The sequence below is a fragment of the Primulina tabacum genome, chromosome 13, assembly GCF_025594145.1.
Source record: "Primulina tabacum isolate GXHZ01 chromosome 13, ASM2559414v2, whole genome shotgun sequence".
In the NCBI taxonomy this organism is placed as follows: domain Eukaryota; kingdom Viridiplantae; phylum Streptophyta; class Magnoliopsida; order Lamiales; family Gesneriaceae; genus Primulina; species Primulina tabacum.
Window position 1 is genome coordinate 38,785,741 of NC_134562.1, and position 27,729 is coordinate 38,813,469.

A 27,729-nucleotide genomic window follows, 5' to 3' on the forward strand; every position below is an offset into this window, starting at 1 on the left:
CTACTTGGCCTTAGTAACTTTGTCTTTACACAGCATATGCCACTCTTGTAGCACAGCGGCATGAAGAGCACGATGTTCAACTTCCTCTGCAGTCAATTCAAACAATGTTGAAGGCCCCTTTGATCCATCATCTTCCCCCTCGTTTTCTTCTTTCTCAGTATTTTTCCTCTTTTATCGTCATCTTGCTCCTTTTCCTTCTCTTCTTCATCCCCATCAGATTTGGGAGACTTTGGACGGGGTCGTGCTGCTTTTACCGTTCCATTGAGATCCTTAGCCTCTCAGTAGCAGCTGGTTTGACTTCATCTTCGGGCATGTATTCAACACTACCATCGGTGAGGTCATCCATCCATCCCTGAAGATCTGAACCAATCTCCTTTACAATAGATGCATCTCAGGCTCGAACAACGAATTTGCATATCATGGTGGTGGTCTCATCTCCAAAGTCGATGTTTCTACTCACTTCACTGGCAACGAAAATCATCAAGCCCACAAAACCTCGATACCATGTTTTAGCGGCGTAGCAATGCTGTTTAAGACCAAAAGTTGTACAAGAGAGGTTGGTAGCTTGTAACGCAAACCAGAAAAGGCTTGGGAGAGATTGTGATTTTCTATGAAACTTCAAACTAGAGATGAAAATTACAAGATTACGGCATGTCCATGATACAAAAACCTTTATCAATTCTTTACAAGCTAATTCCTCTGTAATATATATAACTATAAGAACTTTCTCTTAATGTACCCAATAACCCAATAGGTATATATGTTTGCACATGCCAGTACATAAGCATCCAATTTTTTTAAACTTAATTTAGCATCCTTACGCAAAAATTGCATAAGAAGAACTATACAAAAATCAAAAGAAAATGTCATGAGATCTCTCAGTGGTGGAGAAAGTACTGAAAAAATTAAACATCTAAGGCAGATGAAGAAGATCCATCAAAATGAGTGGTATCAGCACAGTAGTGGATGTAGTAAAAGGTGAACAGACCTGAAAACTTAATGGAAAGGCTTGGAAGACACAGATTTCAAGCTGTTGAGAAATGGAGATTCCCCATACTGCTGCGCCGCAGTTGCCTTAAACCCACTTCCTTCATATAATCATATGTATACATTCCAGTACATTCCAGTATATCAGGCAAACTAGGCCACATTCGGAAGTACTCAACAGGTGAAATTTTGTGCGGTAAAAGAAGTTCAGTAATCGAAATTTTGCAAGGCTGACATCTCAAAATTACTGGCTCTCCTATTTCAGGTCTAAGAATATTCTGTCTCATAATTTGGGAATCTTCTTCAGCATAGTCCCCTTCATAATCTGCTGGAGCACCACTACCGTAGAATGAATAATACAGGACTAGACCCAAAGGGCACAACGCTCAAAATGGGACACACCAACAGTTACGCTGCAGATGACTGGTTCCTAAAGAAATGCAGTAGGTAAAAAGAGAATAAGATACCACACAACTAACAAAAATACTAGGACATTTTTGAATCTGAACAATCTTTAGTACAATTCAGCAATGGCAGGATCGAAAAATGTAGTGACAACTGAGGAAAAACTTAATGTGAGTTAGTTTAACATGGAAACGTGTACGTATCACTACCAATATCCTCCGGTTGAGAATCGGCCCGAGCATGGAGTAGCCATGAATCTGTGGTAGCATGTTTGAGCATATAGTTAGTCATAACAGATCCACTTAGTATTTGTGGCATGTCCACATGTAGGACAATAGCTTCTGGAGTTCAAATAGACCCGAGCAGAGTTACTACGACTCCGAGGAAATGAATGATAAATTGTTGAATTTGACTATACATGGACCCTTGCACAGACCTAGCACAGATCCATGGTCGAATCAAACAGTAAACTTTCGCAAACAGCCTTAATAATGCTTCTGATATATATAATGTATTATGCATATACAAACACACGTGTGCGAGTTCTTAGACAAAAACTAGAACTGAATCCTCTCATTCTTCATACTTTTCTTCAAAGCCAAGCATCAAACCTCCATCAGTCCAAGAACCAACTGGAAAACCGTGTTTCTCACGTCTAGAACTTCTTAATGATGTATGCCTCCCTCGGTTATTTGATTGTTCAAGTTGAAATTTGGCAGATATAGGTCCCAAAGATCTTGAATTAAGTATTACAACCTTTAAAATTATATATGGTATATTTTGATAATGGTATTTGAGTTATTTGGTAACACATGAATTAGAAATCCCTTGTTTTGATTCATTTATTGTTTCTTAAGACAACAGATTCAGTGTTTCATAAAGCATATTTTGGTTTTAATTTCTCTAGAGGATAGTGATCGTGTAGAGTGATTTATCAAATTTCAATAGTTTCTTTCACCCAGCCATCCTATTACAGATAAAGGTTTCTCATAACTAGGCAATATACAACAGATCTCGTGTATTAAATTTACAGATTTTTATTTGCTTTGTTTTTCTCTCCTTTCCTATCAGCTGAGTTCCGACCTCTCTGATTCGGTCACCGAGAAGTCAGACGATTCGTCCTTTCAAGTAGTGGAGATCTCATGTAGGAGAGCTAGGGAAAGATGCAACTGCTTTTGCCCTTCACCATGTCCTTCCTTGTGTGTCGGAGATATAAAGAGAGTGCATCGGACTGAAAGTGAGAAGAAATAGCAAGCAGGGATGGTGGTACCACTACCACTAGGAGACAAGATCAAATAAAGTAGGAAAACGAATTCTTCTTTTGATAATCCACATGTTGTAAGCTTGATCCCGGTCTCGGGATTTCCCAAGTCAGGGAGTGATTCTGCAGGAGTTTGGCCCAATTCCCGTTGGAGGGATCAGAACTTCCAACCGGGCGGAGATTGGGTCCGGCCTTAGGTCTCCATGAATTGCCTCGTTTAAAAGCTGAAATTTTTTTAAGGTTAATGAATGAATAAGTTATTTTAGTACTAGTTTTTAAATAAAATACCAAAAATACCATTATTGAAGTGTTTGCAAAAGATAGAGTTTGATGGTGTATTGTGAACGGTAAATAATGTAAAGTTGCGTTTGGATGAAGAGATTTGAATCTATGGATTCAAATTCAATTGTGCTTTAATGAATTTATGTTAAATGGATATGAATTCAAATTCAATTGTGCTTGAATGAATTTATGTTAAATAAATTTCAAATTCACCCTTCTCTTAATTTATGTGAATACAATTGTGATTACAATTGATTTAAAATTCACCCAAAGTAGGCGTCATTTCAAATTCATCCTTCGAATCCTTCTCCAAATCACTCTTCAAATCAAATCTTTTTATCATAGTGCAACCTAAACAAAATATGAGAGGTAAGAGTTTCCAGAAAAATTTCCAATTATTTACCAAAATACCAGAATCGCATTTGAATAATCAGGATCAAATAGACCAACTTATGGATTTGAATTAAACCAAGTCCAACAAATTTGGGGTTAAGAAACACAAAAAAATGATTTCCGCTTTCTTTGGAAGTTGCAAACACTCCCAAAATATTCTTTTATTGAGGCGGAATTTTGTGGATTGTAAGAGCTATGACTGGCCTGTAATGTAGATATTTGTCGACAAGGTACAATGAAATTAATCCTGGTTCGTTAGGTATCTAGAACAGGATAGTTCACTCGTATGCTCGTGTAGGCGTCCTCAATCTATTGGGTTTTGATACCCTGCAGCTCATGTCTAATGTTATTGTTGGGAAATTAAACCGAAGCGATGACGATCACGATGATAGTATAGTATCGAAAAACTTGCGGAATAAAATAATCGACAAGAACACAAAGATTTATGTGGTTCACCCAAGATATGTTACGTCCACGCAGCTACTGCAAATTTTATAACTGGAAGAAATATTACAACAAGTGTATAAACCAATACACTCAATATTTCTTACTCTCAAACCCGAGTATACCAAGAAAATAATTTTTCTAACTCACACAAGCGAATTCTCGTACTCAAGATGTGACACCCTAAACAAAAAGATGCATAAAAGCATTTAAAAATTTATTAGTATAACTAAATTTTATTATTTTCATTTTATTATTTTTACCACATTATTTTTCGGTACAAATTTTATTTGTCCAAAGTATCTAGAAACACATTAAAATATATCACAATACACTTAAAAATTTATCAAGTACTATGAGATTCTCATTCCAAGACCAAATACCCAAAATATAATAAAATAATATAATTAAGCTCAACATATATGTTAAGTAATTAATTACAATAATTATTAGGTTCAATGTAAGATAATTTATAATTATGTTCAATACATAGGTTTAATGTAATATAATAATTAGATTCAAAGAATATAATAATATTAAGTTTTGGATAAACATAATCTTTTCCATTTAATAAAAAATAAAAATTACTGTGGATAAATATGATTCACGGCTATATATATCTAAATGCACTCTTCATTTTCAATTCACAAAGCAACCAAGAAAGAAACGGAAGAGGGAAGAAGAAAGGAAGGGGAAAAGAGGAAGAAAAACGGAAGAAAAATCTATAAATCTTTCCGAAAAATTCCAATAAATCACCAATTATTCACCTCATATCTTAAAGCAATATAGTACTGGAGGTGATGTAAAAGGATCGATCAAGAACAAGAAAATCAAACCAAGATATTCCGAAAAACGGCAACGGAATCCCGTTTCAAGCAAGGTAATCTACGCTCATCTTTCTTATAGCTACACACCAAACTAGAGGTTGACTTGAACACAAAAGTTGTACCTCTTGTTGTATAAATAAGGTACATACCGTCCGTCGTCCCAAAATATTACCGGAACTAACATTTTCGGAATGCCGGAGTACCTTAGTTCTCCATAAGATGATATTTAAATCTGGTATTGATCGGATAGGAATTTGAAAATACTTTCAACACAAGAATTAAAGATCTTACAAAGTTACATAAGCTGGAAAAAACCCGGCCGCGCGTGGCCGTCGGAAGGCCAGTAACGCGCCGGAACCGTCGGCGCGTGTACCTCACGCGCCGCCGTATCGGCATTTTTCCGGTGGCCGAACCTTCCTGGTGATATTTCCGACTTTTTGGTCAACTTTCGTAATGTTTAGAGATATTTTATAATTAATATGAATTTTGCGAACTTAAGTAAAATCAACCGGGTTAAATTTTGAACAAAAAATAATCTGGAAATGATCAGCTATTTACTTAAAACTCTAACATATAAATATCATTCATAATATATTTTTAGAACTTGCTCCAACAATTCGGATTACTAATCAAGCCTAAATTGTAAGTTATCAGGTGAGGAAATTACTATTCATTCTTCTATTAAAGGCTTTGGCATTTGGCCTGGAAATTTCAATAGTATTTATTAATGTTCAAATATCATCCACAGTTCATTTGGATTACTGATATATTTTCTTGCATATTTATGAATGGATTGATATACCATCAAAGAATGGAGTCATGGACAACGGATTTCGGTCCGGAAATTGAGTCCACTGGACAACGTGGCTTCGGCCCGGAAAGTGAGTCCACTGAACAACGGGTCAAAAATCCCGGGTATATGGTTCATCTGATCAACGCGCACCGAATATTTCGGTCCGGAGAATGGTTCACCCGGCTCGTAAAAGGATCTTATAAGTGCTCAATTAGAGCCACCAATGTTAAATCATGAAATTTTCATTTATCTATTACTATTAGTAAATTTAACATTGCATAACATTCATAACATCTAATTTGTTATGCATAATTATTATGAAGTGCTATTTCAACTTATTTAAAAGCTATATACTAATTTAAACTCACTAAGTCCTCAAAGATTTAACCCTCTGTTTTTTTTCGTCTATTGTAATTTCCAGACACATGAACCCCATAATTGGAACAGGAGGAAAATAACTGAAGCTGAAATAAGGGCATTTGAAAGTTGTGATGATCTGTTTATAAATAAATGTTAAACTTCCGCTGTAAAATAATTGTACATATTTGAAATAAGAATGTAAATATTTGTATATAATCTTTTAATAATAGTAGAAAATATTTATCTACAATATTTTTTTATAATAATAATGGTAAAAATAAAGATAGCAGTTCAATAAAGAAATATTGTAGAAAATGTGGCACTCAGTAAGGGAATAATTATGAATTCCTAAACCGGGCGTCACACAAGAAAAAAATACATTCTTTTTTTCTATGCACTCTCTTTTTATAAAAGCTGAAAAGCTTTTGATTTTGGGATACAATAACTGAAGGAATTGAGCTCTATTTATAACTAATTCCCCCGTTCAATTATTAAACTTTTTCGATGTGGGATAAATAAAAAAACACGTTTTCTTATTATTTTATTTAATGTGGGCCTCACTCCATTAAATCACACCTAACAAATCTCCCACTTGAAGGCTTAATTTCAATCATGTCTTGACACCATCAGTGCAGCAGCTCATACCTCCTTTGTTAGTCCAGGAGACCAACTGAAGTCAAACACAACTTCAGTTTTTCAATGATAACAGCCTTCGTGAGCATAAGCTGGATTCTTGCTTCCAGGAATCTTCTCAAGCTTCAAGACTCCATTCACCCGATCTCTAAGGATCCCCATTCCAAGGATTTGTTTTGCAGCACCAAAATCCTTCAAAGCAAATTCCTTTGATAAATCTTTCTCGAGTTTATCAATCTCCTTCAGACAAGCTCCTGCTATCAACATATCATCTACATATATCAGTAGTATGATATAATAACTATCAATCTTCACATAACAACAGTGATCAGCCTGATACCTCAGAAAACCATCATTATTCATTACACCATCAAACTTCTTGTACCACTGTCTTGGAACTTGTTTGAGACCATACAAGCTCTTCTGAAGTTTGCACACCATTTTCTATTTCCCTCGTACTTCAAATCCCTGTGATTGATTCATTTCTTCATCTAGCTTACCATGAAGAAACGTCGTCTTTACATCTAACTGTTCCAGATGTAAATCTTCTTTTACCATCAATCCAAGTACAGTCCTGATAGTAGTTAACTTTACCACCAGAGAGAAAATATCAGTGTAACCAATGACTTCCTTTTCACCTTTCACAACAAGCATTTCTTTGTACCGCTTGCTACCGTCATGTTCTAACCGGTACTCTCACTTGCTATGTAAAACTTTTTTACCTTCAGGAAGTTCTGACAACTCCCACATGTGATTGGATGACAGTGAATCCATCACATCTTCCATGGCTAACTTCCACTGTTTAAAGGTCTCATAAACATCCGATTTATTTTTCACAAAATAAACCCAAAATTTCCTGCTCAAATCGTCAACAGTAGTGTCATAATATCTTGAGCGATCTCCAGGGATGTCACGGGAGATGGTCCACATACATCATTATGTACCAGCTCCAAATCTGCCGATTTTGGTTCTCTACCATCTTTTGAAAAGCTCACCTTTTCTGCTTTCCAAAAATACAGCTTCACACAGCTTGTGTTCAACGATCTTTAATTCCGGTAGCTTTCCGTTTGAAATAAGCATTTTCATTCCCTTCTCACTCGTATCCCCAAGCCTACTATGCCATAGACTTGAATTAACTCCAGCATCCACATCCGCTAATTTATTTCTCAAACTGGAAGTCATATAAAGTGTTTCAGTTTTCTTTCCTCGAGCAACAATCACGGCTCCCTTTTTCACTTTCCAAGAACCATCACCAAAGGTTACCTTATGACCTTCGTCGTCAAGCTGTCCCACTGAAATCAGATTGTGTGTCAACTTTGGTACATGCCTTACTTTGTTGATTTTCCAGACAGATCCATTTGTCATCTTCATCCGGATATCATCCATACCAATTATTTCCAAAGGTTTTCCATCAGCCATGAAAACTTTTCCGTAATCTCCCGCCATGTAATTATCGAATAGATCACGATTACTAGTGGTATGAAACGAAGCTCCCGAGTCCATAACCCAAGAATCAACCGGGCTTTCCATGGATAATAATAGAGCATCATGTACCTCCTCAGTAACAACATTAGTGTCGTTCTTTGTTGATTTGCAATTCTTTTTCAAATGATCAGTCTCACCACAGCTCCAGCACTTCACATTCTTTTCAAATGTGTTATTGTTTTTTTCATTTCTTGACTTGGATCTACCATGTCATTGGTTAAAACTCTTTTCGCCACTCCTGCCCTGTAACGCCCCAAAAATTTAAAGGTCCACGCTGTGGGGTCCTTAGCTCCTAATCGTTATTATAATGCAATCTGATTAGGGTTAATTAATTACAACGGAAAACGAGTTTAAATATTCTTTACAATGAGCTCAAATCATTTTATTTGAATACTAAAAATAGTATTCCACCTCACATCATAAACATGCCCACACGTAATCAAAACCAATCACATACAAACAACTCATATACTCGGGACATGCCCCGGTATATAGATACATATATATATACATATATACTGGGAACAAAATATAAACCTCAACTCAAACTGTGACTCCCTCCAGAAGCACCCTCTCCGGTCTCCTGATATCCTGGAGTACCTGCCATTGTCCACACACAAAGACAACAACAGCCGCCCTTGGGGGTGAGCAAAGCTCCGTATGGAACAACCATCATATATACCACAGATATCTAAACAATGATATATGGTATGCAATGCATGTATGTCGTGGAGGTATCGGGTCAAATGCCCATCCACTGAGCACATGTCAGAATCAAACGAATCGCTATCAAATCAATGCTCGAGCTGGCACACCGGCCGATATGGGATACTCGTATGATAGCGTCGGCAAAGCGCCATCAAGTCCCAAATCTCATATCCAATCATATGGGGCCACAATTGTCTATGCTTTACGGGTCATATAATACCGGCATAGCGATTGTGTTCACAAACCCCGGAATCCAATCAAATCATATCAGGGTATCCAAGGATCATAGCTCAATGTGCATGTCATGTATCGATGTATGCATAAAATGATGTGTGTTAACAAAACATTTATTTTATACATCGATATCTCAATCTCAATGTCATGTATGCCACATCAATCAACAAATAAGGCATATAGACACATAATCTCATTCCAATCAATCCGACATATATCATATAATACAGATACCTGTCGTATGTTACCCGAACGCAACATACCTCAATTCTTCGTTTCCAGTTGATGTAGCTTGAAGATATCAGTATAAAAATCTATCTACATCTATAACATATTCATTTCAATCAATAACACAATTCAAATTCAATAATACAAGTTTCAAATATCTTTTGAAACTTTGAAAATTCATATCAAATTAAAATCATATCATAATTCAATTCTGACTTCAAAACTTAGTTTCTTGTCGGTTATTCTACCACATATAGGAATCTCGACTTCAAATACATGCTATTTCAGCACTTTCATATTTAGAGGTACTGAAACTAGAGGAAAATTACCTCAAAAGGAAGCTCTCGACGCGAGGATTCCGAATATATAATTTGTTCCAAGTTTGGACAACGTTTCGAGGTGATTTCGTACGTTTGAATTCGAGTTTCCAACTTTTCTCTCGAATTTCAGAGGAAGAGATGAGGAATTTCTCGTAAAACTCATCCTTATCAGCCTTAAATCGTGTGACAGAGGTATTCGCGCATATGCGCGACCAAACTCGCGCATATGCGCGCATGGTTCTGCCCGCGCGCGCAGTTCTGCGCGGGTGCGCGCCTTGATCTGTCCGAAACGCTATTTTAGGTTTCGAATTAGCAAAAATGGTAAACATGAAAGTTGTAGATCTATGTCTTGGCTTTCATTTGCTACTAACCTCACTCAATTTGGATATCGGATGCGAGAGTTATGCTCATTCTCCCAAACTGTGTCATTGTAGGAACTACAACGCACACGATACATTTCGGGATGATTTTGCCCATATTTCCAAATGGATTTGGACAAAACTCAACACATGAAAGTTTTAGTATTATGTATTATCTTTCCAATGAAATTGGCCTCATGTCATTTGGACCAATACTCTGTTAATTATGCTAAAAACCGTAACATGTGTCACTTTTCTGTTGCGGTTCATCACATGTTCCAAATACAAATCAATTTCTAATATAATCTTTCATCCTCACCACCTATTTTCTCACTTTCATTGTCATGATATATATCATATACATAATCACATGACAATTTCATGAATTATCGATAATCAACATAGGATTTACGATAATACGATACACGGTCCTTACACACGCAAACCACATGCATGCAATTATTAAATTATCTTGTATTTTAATTAAATGTTTTAATTGCATAAATTAATTATGTTGTGCATATTTGCATGTTTAAAATATATTCTTCTACATGGTTGTATTAAAATGTATTTTTAAATGTTATTCGAGTTGCGATCAAGGAACGGAGACCGAGGGCTGAAAAATAGAAAATGTTTTTATTAAATAATTGTTTTTTATTTATTTAAAATATGGGTGATGCTTTTTCATATTTTTGAAAATAAGGGGTTTTGAGGTGATTTTATACGCCAGAACGTAAATTTTATCGGTGTTGGCTTTTCATAAAAAATTCGAACGTTTTGTCAACCCGTCTAATAAATTCACAAATTTATTTAAACAAAAACCTTGATAATATGTTATTAAATCCTAATTAAAACTAATGTGCTTAATTTAGAGGCTTAATAGGCCTAAAAGCCTTGTTGGTATTTAATTGGTATTTAAAGGGCTAAATCACCAAAACCCTTCACTTTGCAACAAAGAACTCTCGGCCACTCACTTTTAAATTCTGAAAAACTCTCTCCCAACTCACAACACACACGGCACTATACTCTTGGCTTTTTGGAAGAGAAGTTCGAAGGGTCCAAGGAAAACAAGCCAAAGGTTTCACTCCGTTCTTCGTCGTCAACGTTATTTCGGGTGTATTAAATGCAAAGGCACGCCATACATATCCTTTTCTCATCCATCATATCATATTATTGTTCGAATTATTGTATGCATGAAAAACATGAATTTATTTTCAGAATTTTCGGTATATTGCATGTATACATGAGGAAAGATGACTTTTGATTCAAATAACTTGTTCTTAGCATGTCAAGGGGCTGCCATGATGTCAAGTTATGTTTAAGCAAAGATTTTATGTGAATTAGAGTCTCACACAATTCACCAAACTCACGACAGAAACAAGCAAAACAAACTGGAACCGAAGTTGCTGTCATGGGGTTAGGGGTGATCGGGTTCCATGAAAAAGGTGTTGGCTTGGCCTTGGCTTGGGCCAGGGCTCGGCCAGGGGCTGTCATGGGTCAGGGTGAGAGTCCTAGCCAAGCTAGGACTCGAGCTAAGGGGCTGGGAGGAGTCCTTGACAGCAAGGACTCCTACCCGAGAGAAGCCAAGGAGGGAACGCGCAGGTTCTGTGCTTCTTGCAGGCTTGTGGGCTCAGTCCAGGGGGCCTGGGCTGGGTCAAGTCGAGTCATTAGGGTCTTAAGTCAGGGCTAAACGGGGTGGTTCAGTGGTTGGGTTCGTTGGTGGGGTCCTGGAAGCTAGAACAAGAGTCCTTGTCAATTTGCAATTCTCGGCCAGCTTAGGTTAGGAGAGTGGGGGCTTCGTTTTTCTTTTTGGGGTGGTTTCCGTGGGATCCTTGGGTCCAGTAGGGTACTCTAGTGTGTTGGTCAGGTTTTGGATCAACTTAGCTTGGGGGTGACTCGTGAAAATCGAAAGTTGGCTCGGGGTCGAAGTTTAGGGTCATAGGAGGGTTTCTAACTAATAAAAATTGAAGAACGGCTCACGGTGGTCGGGTCGTGGTTCATAAGGGCTAAAATAATATAAAAAGACTAAATTTTGAATTTAGGAATTTTATATTAAATTTTGGGATTTTTCGGGATTAAAACACCGTCAAAACAATTAATTAAAGATAAATGAAAAAGTTTAATATTTAAGCTAAATAAAATTATGAGAAAATTAATTTAGGCTTAATAATTATTTGGGACATGTGAGAGTCAATGAGTTCAAGAAAAAGTCAAATTCGAGGAATTTTACGTCTAGGGATAAAACAGTCTTTTTACACCTAAAAATTAGTAAACGTCATGGCAGTGCCCTAAATGCTGTTTTATTGATATTATGATTGTTCTTAAATGTTTATGAAAAGTTCATTATTAAATTACGATTTTTAAATGTCCATGAATTTTTACGATTTAAGGTTGACATTTAAAAGACATGTTGTATGCTTGGTTTCAAAAACAAAATGTTATGTTATGCATGATTTTATAAAGTGATGTGAATGTAAAACATTGAAGGAAGTGAAGTAATTGTGACTAATTCGATAATGTTGGAGATATCGTGAGGGTGACGGTCCCAGTGAGAGCCCGACGATCGTATTTTCATTATTATGAATATGTGGTAACGGTAAGAATGGAATGTCGTGAGGGGAAAAGGCCCCAGAGGGAGCCCATTTATGGGAAAAGGCCCCAGAGAGAACCCCGACGATCATATTCTATTCGAAAGATGATAGGCCAGGGCCCAGTTGACCGGTGAGAGTGTTGCCGGTATACCCCGCCGCCCAGTACTGCGGTTTCATGTAGATGTATCCATCGACTTTTTGAGGTTTAAGGAAAGTCACAATTAACGATCTGAATTCAACAAAGGAAAAGGAAAAAGGAAAAATGTTTATAATCATGAAAAAGGTTTTATGTTATGTCATGTTGAGAAAAAAGAAAGGAAAATGTTAAAGTTTATGTGATGCATGTCATGAAAATGGTTATGCTTAAAGTTGATACATCATTATGAAAATGTTTCTATTTAAAGTTCATGCAACATAAAAAGTTTTACGAAAATGTTCATGTTTGAAGTTTATGCATCTTCATGAAAATGATATTTTAAGTACAAGTATTTTTCACTGTTATATGTTGACTGTATTACGTATTATTTGTTATAAAGATTATAGTGTGTTGAGTCTTTAGACTCACTAGGTGTGATGGATGCATGTGAGGTTGAGGGAGGTCTTGACGGATGATTTGACTGGGCTGAAGGCGCACACAACCCGAGGACCAGCGCTTTTACTTTTTCCGCATTTACGATTTATGAATCATGATTTATGTTAAAGATTTTAAGACTATTTATTTATGCTTTTTGAGAGGTTCAGTATGTGCTATACTTTTCAAACTTATTGCTTTTTAGGTTGGGTAAAACAGTTGACGATTTCATTTTATGACTATTGCACTTGATTTTTAAAAATGCTAGTTGGTTGGGGTTTTATTTTAAAGGGTAAAATATTTTAAATATTTTCATGTGGGAAAGGTACATGGCCGAAAAATTGAGTGTTTTAAAAAAAATTCTAGTACTTTTTAAGCAATAAAAAGGGGAGACGTTTCATGCCCCTTCCTCTATTCTCGAGATTTAGAGCAGAACTTGATGATGTTCCTTCACCAGAATCCATCTTGCGAACTTCTTCGGCAAGAATTTGATCTCTGACATCATTGAATTTTAGTTTTTCTTTCCAACATAGTTGCTAACTGCTGCCCGCATCAGTTTCCAATTGTCTGGTAAAGATGCCAAAAGAATAAGTGCTCGAATCTCATCATCAAATTTAATTTCAACCGATGTTAGCTGTGAAACAATCGTGTTGAATTCATTGATGTGTTTAGCCACCGATGCATCTTCTCTCATCTTCAAGTTAAATACCTTCTTCATGAGATATACTTTATTATTTGTCGATGATTTTTCGTACATGTCCGACAAAATGGACTATCATCTCTTCCGTTGTTTTTGCCTCCGCCACGTTATGTGCCAAGTTCTTCGTTAGGGTCAATCGTATTACACCTAACACTTGTCGGTCAAGAAGCTTCCAGTCATTATCATCCATCTTTTCCGGCTTCTTCCAGATAGAGGTTGATGTAACTTCTTGCTATACAAATAATCAATAATATGTAGTCGCCAGAACGTAAAATCTGTACCGTCAAACTTGTTGATACCAGGTTCCGATCCATCATCTCCAGCCATCGCTTCGCTAGCCTTAGCAAAAAATCTAAAAAATCTTTTCTGATGTGGAAGATCAGACAAAGCTGCAACCACAAAGCATACCCAGAATTCTTAAGAATTTTCACAACAAGGCTCTGATACCAGTTGTTGGGAAATAAACCGAAGCGATGACGATCACGATGATAACATAGTATCGAAAAACTTGCGGAATAAAATAATCAACAAGAACACAAAGATTTACGTGGTTTACTCAAGATAGGCTACGTCCAAGGAGCTACCGCAAATTTTATAACTGGAAGAAATATTACAATAAGTGTATACACCAATACACTCAATATTTCTCACTCCCAAACCCGAGTATACCGAGAAAATAATTTCTCTAACTCATATAAGAGAATTCTCGCACTCAAGAAAAAATACACTCTTTTTTTCTATGCACTCTCTTTTTATCAAAGCTGAAAAGCTTTTGATTTTGGGATACAATAACTGAAAGAATTGAGCTCTATTTATAACTAATTCCCTCGTTCAGCTATTAAACTTTTTCGATATAGAATAAATAAGAAAACACGTTTTTTTATTATTTTATTTAATGTGGACCCCACTCCATTAAATCTCACCTAACAGTTACATCCCAAAACATGTATTGCCTTGCATTTTCGTGCTGCGTCATTTCAAAATTTCCCTTTGTTTTTATATTATTTATTTCATACTGTAGTACCCGAAAAACCAATATGCGTAGATATGTGCATAATTTCTATTATTTAATTTTAAATGATTATTATTTTAAGAAATTGTTGATTTAATTGCATTTAAATCATTTACATAATTTTTAAGGATTTTTAAATCGCGTATTTCAAATTTTAGCTTTTTAGATATATACGCGAGACCGGATCGGAGATAGGAAATCGGAGATGAATTTTATGATCCAAAAATATTCCTAGATTTATTCCGAGCTAAGAAATAATTTATTTTAATGAAATCAAGTGGATTTAAGTCTAATTTAATTAATTAATCACCAATTTAATTGTATGCTTCTTAATTCATCAAGAGTATGCTTAATTAAACTTTTAACCAAGCTTATCTAACCTAGGATTCTACTTAGCAAAACTTAAACAAATCCTACACCAATTGGAAAGACAACTCTCGGTCAATTCCACTCCACACAATCCCAACTTGACACCATTTAACTTTCCCAACAACAAAACAAAGGCCACCCATTCATCATGCATGTTCCCCCCCAACTTGACATCATTTACTCCTCCATGCACCACCTTATTTGACCACAAGCTTTCACCACCTTCTTCACTCCACCTAGCACGAAATGATAGAGATTTAGCAGCTCCCATTCTTGGCCAAGACAACAACAATAACAAGGTTTCTTCATTTCCGTTGCCGTGTCTCCCGGTCCGACGTATCGTGTTGTTTATTGAAAAAAACAATTTAAGGCATGTATATATGGTTTCTTTGTTCTTCAATCAAGTCATATATCATTTTTTTAAACCATTACATGTCCTTGATTCATGATAAAACCAAAATATGACAGCAACATGAACAAAAAAATTCTGCACAGATTTTGGCTCTCACTTGTGCCTCATGGTTTTGATGTTTTTGTGGTTCCAGGAGGTTGGTTCGATTCCAGGCACCCAAGGCTGCATCTAGGCATGTACTGGGGTGAGTTAGGATCATGTTGGTCCATTAGTTTAAGCCCCCAACTCGCTGGATTCAAGATTTGACAGCAACTTCTCCATAGTTGCAAGTTGAGTCTCGAAATTCTGGTTTTTGGTTGTTCATAGCTACTAGCCCAACTGGTACCAAGTCTCTTTGAACTATGTACTTATGCCAGGAGGTCATGGGTTCGAGACTTGGGGAGGTACCACTCCACCATCATGGTGTGGAGAGCCCTATGAGTAACCCGTACGACGCCTATGGAAAGTCCGTGAGGGAAAAGGCCCCTTTGAGGGAGCCCAAGATCGGGATAGCCTTGGGTCAATCGGGGCAGTGGGCCGTATGGACGGTCCACTGGGCCTGTAATGGGTCGTTACAATTTTGGCCTACATGCACAATTTTCGTGTATTACAGCCCTTGGTATTTATTTTCCAGTATTTTAGGTGTATTTTAATCATGACTAAACGATGGTTCGATGTTGGTTCGGGTTGGTACGGAGTCAGGGTTAGATACTAAGTTTGTTGGGCGTAATTGTCTCGTTTTTGGTTCGGTTATGACATGTTGGTCAAGTTAAGATTATTTTCAGGTTTCTCATGTTAGAATTAGGTCGAAGCGAGCCTGGGAACGATCCAACTCAATTGGTAAAATAACACAGGAATTTAATTATATTACGTACATAAAAAAATATAAAAAGTTTATTTTTGAGATATATGCGATATGTCTTGTGGCCACCTTACGCTTATGGGATTGCTTCACCCGGTGACTTACGACCGGTTTACGATTATGTATGGGTACGGATATCCAGTCCAAGGGCTATGATGATCACTACCGCCCAGTATACTGTGGTTTAGTCTGATCAGACGATTCATGTTATGTTATGTTACGTTATGGGCCACTTGCGTAGAACATTATCTCAACAAAAAATTATGATATGCTATTTTATGACAGGGGTCTATCGAGCAAACCTTTTACGTACGATTATCAGTTATGCACGTATTTATAATTATTCATGGCACGATTTTCACGTTACGCTTTACGATATGATATCTTTACATGGCATGAAATTTTATGATATATTTTACTTATTATTCACGATATATGCATGCTGAGTCTTTAGACTCAATAGACTTGATTGTTGTAGGTACTGACGATGCAGAGGCTGGGGGCGGGGACCAGTGAGTTAGCTCGGATCGGCGGTAGTACGAACCCGATGACCTCACGTTTAGTTATTCAGTTTTATGTTCAAACTCTTGTTATAAATTTTATATATTTTAAGTTATTGTTTAAAATATTATTCAGTTTCCGCTGCTATGTTTATGTTAAACCCTTGTGTTATTTTACGAAAGTTTTTATACGTTGCAAGTTTATTTATTTAAAGAGAAAATTTTTAATAATTCCGCAAAATTATGAATACGAAATTAGGGCCCTCACAGTTGGTATCAGAGCGATGTTTCTTGTAAAGGGTTGTACTTACTACTGATCTCGAGAAGCTCACGAAGTCACGTCTTCAGTCTGTAAGTCCTACTTTCACATATTACATTTTTTTGAGCATGAAATAGTTTACCAGCATGTTCTCATAAAATATTTTATCAGCATGTTCTCATGAAAAATATTTTATTTCAAGATTATGTTTTAGCAAATATATATTTAAATTTAAAGAAAAATAGTAGAAATATTGCATGTTGGTTACGTAAGGATTTTACATGGTACAGTATGCCTCCTAGACGCGTTATTGACCGCCCGAGGGGTGCTGAAAGCGAGGCTGATGAGACTGAGAACCGTTATGAGGATAGAGGTCCACCGCCACCTCCTCTACCACCTGATATGCATACCCAGATGATGGCGGGTATGACTCAGTTCTTTGCACAGTTCGCGGGGAACAATGCTGCAGCAGTAGCTAGGCCGCCTAGACCCGAGTCTATATGTGAGCGGTTCATGAGGATGAACCCGAAGGAGTTCACTGGGACGTCTAATCCCATGGTTGCTGAAGGATGGATTAAGTCCCTAGAGGTTACTTTCAGATTTATGGAGCTGGAGGATGTTGACAGGGTCCGCTGTGCGACCTATCTTTTTGGAGGAGACGCCTGTCTATGGTGGGAGGGCGCATCTGTAGCTCTGGATCTAGCTACTCTCAGTTGGACGCGCTTTAGAGAGATATTCTTCTCTAAGTATTTTACTGATGACGTGCATTCGAGGTTGACCAGGGAGTTTATGACCCTGAGACAGGGTGACATGACTGTTACGGAGTTTATCCGTAAGTTCGAGAGGGGTTGTCACTTTGTACCCCTGATCGCGAACGACGATGGTGCCAGGCTTAGGCACTTCATGGATGGATTGCGGTCGATCTTGCGCTGTGATGTTAGGGTTGCTGGCCCTACGACATATGAGGTCGCCGTCTCTAGAGCTCTTACTGCAGAGCAGGATAAGAGAGATATCGAGAATGACCGCCAGGGTAAGCGGCCATTTCAGGTGCCCCACCGCCCTCCTCAGCAGCAGCAGCATAAAAGGCCTTTCCATGGCCCATCGGGGAGTAGAGGGCAGCAACAACAGCAGGGACGTGTGGTCCTGAGGATGCAGGAGTACCCGGTCTGTGCCAGGTGTACACGCCGCCATACCGGAGTTTGCATGTATGGCTCTGGGAAGTGTTTCAAGTGTGGCGGTGCTGGCCATTTGATGAAGGATTGTCCTCAAGGGACATTGCCTACTCAGGGCAGAGTGTTTGCACTCCATGCAGCGGAGGCGAACCCAGGGACTATGCTCTTGACAGGTATCTTAAATCTTTAAGTTTATATTTGGGAAAATTTTAGCATATTTAATTCAGCATTTTGAGATTAATTGCTTTGAATTATTGGGTTATAAGATTTGAACTTAGAAATTGTGATAAGATTGCATGTTCTATTTGGGTCGTTTTGGGAATCTAAGTTAGAAGAACTTTGACTTTTGCACGTCTATAGGATTAATTCTGGTAAATTATTGGATTTAGATAGATGTTCCAACTTTTCAGGAAGAATATTTATAGGCGGAGCTTCTACGAACGCCTTGATTGATTCAGGGGCCACTCATTCATTCATATTTGAGACCTTTTCGAATTCCATCAAGGTCAAGACGATTGGATTGGATGTGGCGTATTCTGTGGTTATTCCATCTGGCGAGGAGATGGCAGCGACTAGCGTAGTACGAGACATAGACCTCGAGCTTCATGGAAATCTTGTCTATGCGGATTTCATCGTGTTGCCAATGCCAGAGTTCGATATTATCCTTGGGATGGATTGGCTGCACAAGAACAGAGTACTTATTGATTTTCAGCGGAGATCTGTTCTAGTCCGACCGCTTGGAAGGGAGCAGTTCCTGTTTGAGCCTGACAGGTACTTTAATTTGCCTATCATGATATCTTGTATTCAGGCTAGGAAGCTCATGCATAGGGGTTGTCGAGCATTCATTGCGACCATTATATCTGTTCCCGAGGTCCCCAGCCAGTCAGTTGCAGATGTCCCAGTTGTCAGGGACTTTTCAGACGTCTTTCCCGATGACGTCTCTGGTAGACCACTGGTACGAGAGGTTGAGTTTTCGATCGATCTTATGCCAGGTACCGCGCCTATCTCTAAGGCGCCATACAGATTAGCACCGTCAGAGATGGTTGAGCTCAAGAAACATATTCAGAAGCTTCTTGACAAGGAGTTTATTCGCCCGAGTTTCTCTCCATGGGGCGCGCCTGTCTTATTCGTGAAGAAGAAAGACGGATCTATGAGGCTTTGCATTGACTACCGGGAGTTGAACAGGGTTACAGTGAAGAATAAATACCCACTTCCGAGGATCGAGGATTTGTTTGATCAGTACCAGGGAGCCTCAGTATTCTCCAAGATAGATCTGCGTTCCGGATATCACTAGTTGATGGTGAAAGACGCCGATACTTTTAAGACTGCTTTTAGGACTCGTTATGGGCACTTCGAGTTCCTTGTGATGCCGTTCGGTCTGACGAATGCGCCGGCGATCTTCATGGATCTCATAAATCGTGTATTTCAGCCGTATCTTGATCAGTTCGTCATTGTATTCATATACGACATTCTCGTCTACTCAAAGAGTCAAGAGGATCACAACATGCATCTGACCGCAGTATTGCAGACGTTGCAGAGGCACAAGCTGTTCGCTAAGTTCAGCAAGTGCGAGTTCTGGTTAGAGAAAGTGGCGTTCCTAGGCCACATCATATCTAGTAGTGGCATTGAGGTAGACCCAGCGAAGGTTGCGACAGTCAGAGATTGGGAGGTGCCGCAGAGTGCATCAGAGATCCGTAGTTTCCTTGGTCTAGCAGGATACTATCGAAAGTTTATTCAGGGTTTCTCCTCTATCGCAGTTCCACTCACGTCATTGACTAAGAAGAATGCTAAGTACGTGTGGAGAAATGAGTGCCAGAAGAGCGTCGATTCTTTGAAGCAAGCTCTTATTTCAGCGCCGATCTTGTCCATGCCTTCTGGGCCCGGAGATTTTGTATTGTATATCGATGCTTCGAAGCTCGGTCTAGGCGCAGTGTTGATGCAGCATGGGAAAGTAATAGCGTATGCTTCTCGTCAGTTGAATATCCACGAGAAGAACTACCCTACTCATGATCTTGAGTTAGCTGCTGTAGTATTTGCCTTGAAGATTTGGAGGCATTATCTATACGGAGAGAAGTGTCAGATCTTTACCGACCACAAGAGCCTCAAGTACTTTTTACGCAGAAAGAGTTGAATATGCGTCAGAGGCGTTGGTTGGAGTTAGTCAAGGATTATGACTGTGACATTAGCTACCATCCTGGTAAAGCTAATGTAGTAACAGATGCTTTGAGCCGGAAAGTCGCAGTGATGGCTCATTTGACAGTTCAGAGGCCTCTTCAGAGTGAGATTCAGAGGTTTGATCTAGAGATTTATACTCGAGGTAGAGTTCTCCGTCTATCTACCTTGACGATTAAGTCATCTTTATTAGACCGTATTTGCAGCAGTCAGTCATCTGATGAGCAGTTGGCGAAGTGGAGGCAGAGAGATGAGGCGAAGGGCAGTGTTTTGTACACAGTGAGTGATGGCATTGTTCGTTATCGAGATAGGATATGGGTTCCTAGCAGCGGTTCTATTCGAATAGACATATTAGTTGAGGCCCATATGTCCCCGTACTCTATTCATCCTGGGATTACGAAGATGTACAAGGATCTGCAGATGTTATATTGGTGGCCCGGTATGAAGAGAGAGATCCGGAGATTTGTATCCGAGTGTTTGACTTGTCAACTTGTGAAAGCTGAACATCAGAGACCAGCCGGTTTACTCAAGCCACTTCCCATTCCCGAGTGGAAGTGGGAGAACATTAACATGGATTTCGTGGTTGGTTTACCGAAGTCGGCTAGAGGTTCGAATGCTATATGGGTGATTGTTGATCGTCTTACCAAGTCAGCGCATTTCTTGCCTTTTAAGACGACTTTCTCCATGATTCAATATGCCGAGTTATATATCCGTGAGATAGTCCGATTACATGGTATCCCAGTCTCTATTGTTTCTGACAGAGATTCGAGATTCACTTTCTCATTTTGGAAGAGTCTGCATTCAGCGATGGGTACGAAGTTGTTGTTTAGCACAGCTTTTCACCCTCAGCCAGATGGTCAATCAGAGAGAGTTATTCAGATCTTGGAGGATCTTCTCCGTGCTTCTGTCATCGATTTCTCAGGGAGCTGGGAATCGAAATTGCCATTAGTGGAGTTTACCTATAACAATAGCTTCCAGTCGTCTATAGGTATGGCTCCCTATGAAGCACTGTACGGAAGGAAGTGTAGATCGCCTATTCATTGGGATGAAGTAGGCGAGAGATCAGAGTTAGGTCCAGAGATCGTCCAGCAGACTGTCGATCTAGTAGTCGTAATTCGTGACAGGATGAGGACTGCTCAGAGTCGACATAAGAGTTATGCCGACCGGAGGAGGAGAGATCTAGAGTTTGCCGTTGGCGACCATGTTTTTGTGAAGATAGCACCGATGAAGGGTGTCATGAGATTCGGAAAGAAGGGGAAGCTTAGTCTGAGGTTCATCGGACCATTTGAGATCCTCGACAGAGTTGGGACATTAGCATATCGTGTTGCTCCTCCGCCGAATCTGGCCGGAGTACATAATGTGTTCCATGTGTCGATGTTGAGGAAGCATTTAGCGAATCCTTCTCATGTGTTGAACTTTGAGCCGTTGCAGTTTTCTCCGAACTTGTCTTATGAAGAGAGACCAGTGCAGATCTTAGACCGTAATGAGAAGAAGCTTCGTAACAAAGTGATCAAATCAGTGAAGGTCAAGTGGCTTAATCATTCCGATGAGGAAGCTACTTGGGAGTCAAAGTCAGAGATGCGGAGTCGCTTTCCAGATTTATTCGGTGAGTTCTAATTTCGAGGACGAAATTTTATTTAAGGGGGGGAGTGTTGTAGTACCCGAAAAACCAATATGCGTATATATGTGCATAATTTCTATTATTTAATTTTAAATGGTTATTATTTTAAGAAATTGTTGATTTAATTGCATTTAAATCATTTACGTAATTTTTAAGGATTTTTAAATCGCGTATTTCAAATTTTAGCTTTTTAGATATATACGCGAGACCGGACCAGAGATAGGAAATCGGAGATGAATTTTATGATCCAAAAATATTCCTAGATTTATTCCGAGCTAAGAAATAATTTATTTTAATGAAATCAAGTGGATTTAAGTCTACTTTAATTAATTAATCACCAATTTAATTGTAGGCTTCTTAATTCATCAAGATTATGCTTAATTAAACTTTTAACCAAGCTTATCTAACCTAGGATTCTACTTAGCAAAACTTAAACAAATCCTACACCAATTGGAAAGACAACTCTCGGTCAATTCCACTCCACACAATCCCAACTTGACACCATTTAACTTTCCCAACAACAAAACAAAGGCCACCCATTCATCATGCATGTTCCCCCCCAACTTGACATCATTTACTCCTTCATGCACCACCTTATTTGACCACAAGCCTTCACCACCTTCTTCACTCCACCTAGCATGAAATGATAGAGATTTAGCAGCTCCCATTCTTGGCCAAGACAACAACAATAACAAGGTTTCTTCATTTCCGTTGCCGTGTCTCCCGGTCCGACGTATCGTGTTGTTTATTGAAAAAAACAACTTAAGGCATGTATTTATGGTTTCTTTGCTCTTTAATCAAGTCATATATCATTTTTTTAAACCATTACATGACCTTGATTCATGATAAAACCAAAATATGACGGCAACATTAACAAAAAAATTCTGCACAGATTTTGGCTCTCACTTGTGCCTCATGGTTTTGATGTTTTTGTGGTTCCAGGAGGTTGGTTCGATTCCAGGCACCCAAGGCTGCATCTAGGCATGTACTGGGGTGAGTTAGGATCATGTTGGTCCATTAGTTTAAGCCCCCAACTCGCTGGATTCAAGATTTGACAGCAACTTCTCCATAGTTGCAAGTTGAGTCTCGAAATTCTGGTTTTTGTTTGTTCAAGGAGGTTCGAATCTTGGTTGGCTTTTGGGCCTGTAACCACGGTTAGGACCCTTCCTTAGCATGTCTAGGACATGACCAAGATGATCTTTCATGGCTTGGTTCATGGCCCCATCGGTTTTTAAAGCAAAACAACACAAGTGTCCCTCGGTTTCTATTTCTGATTTTTGTGAGTGAGTTTTGGCTCTTGAAGTTTTGGATGGATCTTGGTTGGCTTTTAGCCCTTTACCTTGGTTCATACAACACTTCATCATGTCTAGGTCGAGCCATGGTCAATCATATGACCACTGAAACGACACATGACAGCAAGCGATCCAAACAATCGCATGGTACAGAATTTTTCTTTGTGTTCTCGGTTTGAGCTTTGTGTTGTCCTAGGTGTTTGGGTGGATTGTGAATGGCCTAGTGCCCTTAGCCACGGTTCAAGCCACTCCTTAGAATGTTGGTAAGAGGTTCTGGTTGGTGGTTCAAGCCCCAATGGCCGATAGCCTCGTAAACGAAGCGATGCAAGCACAAGTGCTGCTGCTGCATTTTTTTTTACAGCAACTTGAGCTTCGGTTCAGGAGGCTTGTTTGAGTTCTTGGTTGGCTTTTAGCCTATGGCCTTGGACTGGACAGTACCTCAATGAGTTAGGAAGGTCATGTTTTTGGCCGTCCGTGAATTGGTTAAGTTTGGAGGTCGTACGAGAATTTACGGTGCAATGTGCCAAAGTGACTCTCGAAAGAGCGTTTCATGATTTTGGCCTCCATGCACAATTTTCGTGTATTACAGCCCTTGGTATTTATTTTCCAGTATTTTAGGTGTATTTTAATCATGACTAAACGATGGTTCGATGTTGGTTCGGGTTGGTACGGAGTCATGGTTAGATACTAAGTTTGTTGGGCGTAATTGTCTCTTTTTGGTTCGGTTATGACATGTTGGTCAAGTTAAGATTATTTTCAGGTTTCTCATGTTAGAATTAGGTCGCAGCGAGCCTGAGAACGATCTAATTCAATTGGTAAAATAACGCAGGAATTTAATTATATTACGTGCATAAAAAAATAGAAAAAGTTTATTTTTAAGATATATGCGATATGTCTTGTGGCCACCTTACGCTTATGGGATTGCTTCACCCGGTGATTTACGATCGGTTTACGATTATGTATGGGTACAGATATCAAGTCCAAGGGCTGTGATGATCACTACCGCCCAGTATACTGTGGTTTAGTCTGATCAGACGATTCATGTTATGTTATGTTACGTTATGGGCCACTTGCGTAGAACATTATCTCAACAGAAAATTATGATATGCTATTTTATGACAGGGGTCTATCGAGCAAACTTTTTACGTACGATTATCAGTTATGCACGTATTTATAATTATTCATGACACGATTTTCACGTTACGCTTTACGATATGATATCTTTACATGGCATGAAATTTTATGATATATTTTACTTGTTATTCACGATATATGCATGCTGAGTCTTTAGACTCACTAGACTTGATTGTTGTAGGTACTGACGATGCAGAGGCTGAGGGCGGAGACCAGTGAGTTAGCTCGGATCGGCGGTAGTACGAACCCGAGGACCTCACGTTTAGTTATTCAGTTTTATGTTCAAACTCTTGTTATAACTTTTATATATTTTAAGTTATTGTTTAAAACATTATTCAGTTTCCGCTGCTATGTTTATGTTAAACCGTTGGGTTATTTTACGAAAGTTTTTATACGTTGCAAGTTTATTTATTTAAAGAGAAAATTTTTAATAATTCCGCAAAATTATGAATACGAAATTAGGGCCCTCACACATACCAAGTGTGTGGTTATCCTTTTGAGACTGTTATTTTCTTTGTGCGTAGATAATAACAGATAGAATAGGGTAACAAGTGATGCTCGCAAGTCATACAACCAAGTTATGAATGCTGGGTCATTTTTCAATCCTTCTTGTCCTCCTGGTTCAATATGTCACTTGAAAAATACTTTGGCATGGTTGTATGTTTAAATGTAACTATCATATAACTTGATGTCATGCATGGTTAAAGTTTTACTATCTTCAATAATCAGTACTATATATATATCCTTATCATTTTAGGCCCAAGTAAAATGAAATTTTAACATGTTTTTCACTTGTAATTAAATAAAATATATCATCTTGCACAATAACATTGGATAGGAGCCGTGAGCCTCACGATGTTCAACCCATGTTCAAGGAAGCACCTTGCCATCCCAACAAATTTTGCTCGTAATAAAACACAAAAATCATAAAATACGATCTTATGGGCCTTGAAATATTCAAATAGAAAAGGCAAAATGCACATGATGCAACAATGAAGCGGGATAATCTAACTTAACCTGTGAATTAAGATCACGCAATTGCCGCACGGCTTGTGGAGCTCCATCCATGAAGTATGATCCACCAGAAAGTCCAACCCGAACGTCCACCCGATTTAATTCTATCTCTGTGAGATTCAAAACCTGTGATTACTTGCATTATTAACTGAATAAGAGCTAGTTTGAATCCCATGCAGTGCTAAATGTAAAATTTGGAGTGAATTCAAGAACTGCTGGTCTGGATAGAAATGATAGAGATATTTGTGTTGAGAACTCAATTTCGGCTTACTAAATCGTCGCAAACAAGTCATAAAGAGGTGCAAATTAAAAATACATTTATACCAAAAGAAACAGCATACACTTAATCGTTAACTGGTTTACAAAATAGAGATATTTGGAAGTCAGCTTATATGATTAGAAAGTTCAACACCAGTGGTCCAGGTCATTGGACGTATTATGCAAAGGAAAGCAATTATTTTCACTGGATAAAATCCAAAATGTATATTAAGAAGCAAACCTAATTAGAGAATCATCAGAAGTTGCTAACAATGAGTAGTCTAACCTTCAAATGAAGAGTAATCCTTCCATCATTTGGATCTGTCAAGTGATATCCTTCAACATAGCAAGGATCACTACAACCAGTCAAAGTGTATGCACTTGGAGGTACCTTGGTCATACTTGAGTCAATCCCTTTTGCCAGCAATTGAGTTGATTCATTGATCTGGTCTCCATAATTTTAAAATAGACTTATGAATCAAACCCTATAATTAATGGTCCTGATCAGTGGAAGCATCATAGAACAGAACAATTAGCTTGTGGTGGCTAAATGGATAGTTTCTGTAGGTTTCACTTACCCCTGTCCATCTGAAAATTAAAAGAAAAATCGGGGCAACCAAAGCAGGTGATCAAATTAAAGTAGAAACCACAAACTCCAGAACAAATGGTAAACAATTTTTTTTAAAAAAAACCAAATTACATTAGTATTATAAAAAATAATAGTTACAAGGGGCGAACAAGATATCTACATGTATGTAAAACATAATTGGAACTCTGATTACATCAACAGCATGTAAAAGCATCAATCACTAACTACACCATTATACTTGCCCTTCAACCAGGTACCATCAATTGATACAACTTTCCGCATACTTCGATATCCCCTGATGCATGCACCAAAGGCAAGAAACATATACTTGAATCGATTTTCCTCGTCGACACATATGTCTGTTATGCTTCCTCGATTCATCTTCTCAACCATGTGCAAATAACAAGACAATACAGTAAAACTCTTCGTAGGATCACCTTTCAAAACATTGTCTGCTAGTTCTTTTCCTCTCCAAGCCTTGTAATATGATATATCAGCATTCATACTATTGCGCATCATTGCCATCACCGCTTTTGATACAACTGGCACTGGATGACCTTAGAAATTATCCACCAACATATCATGAACAATAGCCGAACTCGCTCCGCGAATTCTCTTGCATCTCCCTGTCAAACCACATGTGCGTGTATTGCAATATATCCGAACGGAGAATGCATGTGAATCATTCTTAATCTTTGAGGTCCAAATTCTCCACTTACAATCAGACACTATACATTTTACGACGTACACTTTTTGACTACTTTTTACAGTCTCAAATTCAAAGCAAGATTCAAAATTGATTCTATTTAACTCTTTTTTCACCGCTTCTCTGTTTGGAAATTCTTTACCAACAAACAACTTTGAACCATCCGTGAATGAAAATGTGTCATTACCAATATCCACATCTGCAACCACATTTGCGTCATCACTTGCAACCACATTTGCCTCGACCTCAACGTCATAGATGACATTCACATCACGTGCTTCATCGTATATCTCAGTCGTTTTACTATGATCCACATGAATGACATCCATATTATGTGCCTCGTCGAAAAAGTCACTGCTATTATTACGATTCAAAGAAACAATATTCAAGTGAAAATAATCATCAAAATGTCTCTGTTCGTTAAAATTACTATTGTATTCATCAATATCAACTCTGTGCACATTATTAGAAATATCAAAAGAAGCAGCATGTTCAATTTCAACTTGAAGCACTGGCCTATTTTTTGGACAACCAAGATACAAATATGTTTTCAAATCATGGCCATTCTCTATATAAATCGGTTTAATGTTACACGGCAACTCTAGAAGATAACTCAACCTCAAGTTAACAGTATCGTCTACTTTCCCAGCTCATATATAGTTCACTTCTTAAATTTTCAAAATAACAAATATCATCACCTACTGGAATAACAACAAACTTAGCATTGGACCCTGGATTCCATTTATATATCAGCTCTTCACTCACTTCCCATTTACCATCGATATGAACAACAATAA

At 38.2% G+C, this 27,729-nt stretch overlaps 2 pseudogenes; both read right to left on the reverse strand.

The window, feature by feature from the left end:
* LOC142522125 (protein TPLATE-like) lies at positions 1–870 on the reverse strand (annotated as a pseudogene).
* Positions 397–26,751, reverse strand: LOC142522127 (protein TPLATE-like; annotated as a pseudogene).
* Between the last annotated feature and the right edge of the window lie 978 nt (positions 26,752–27,729).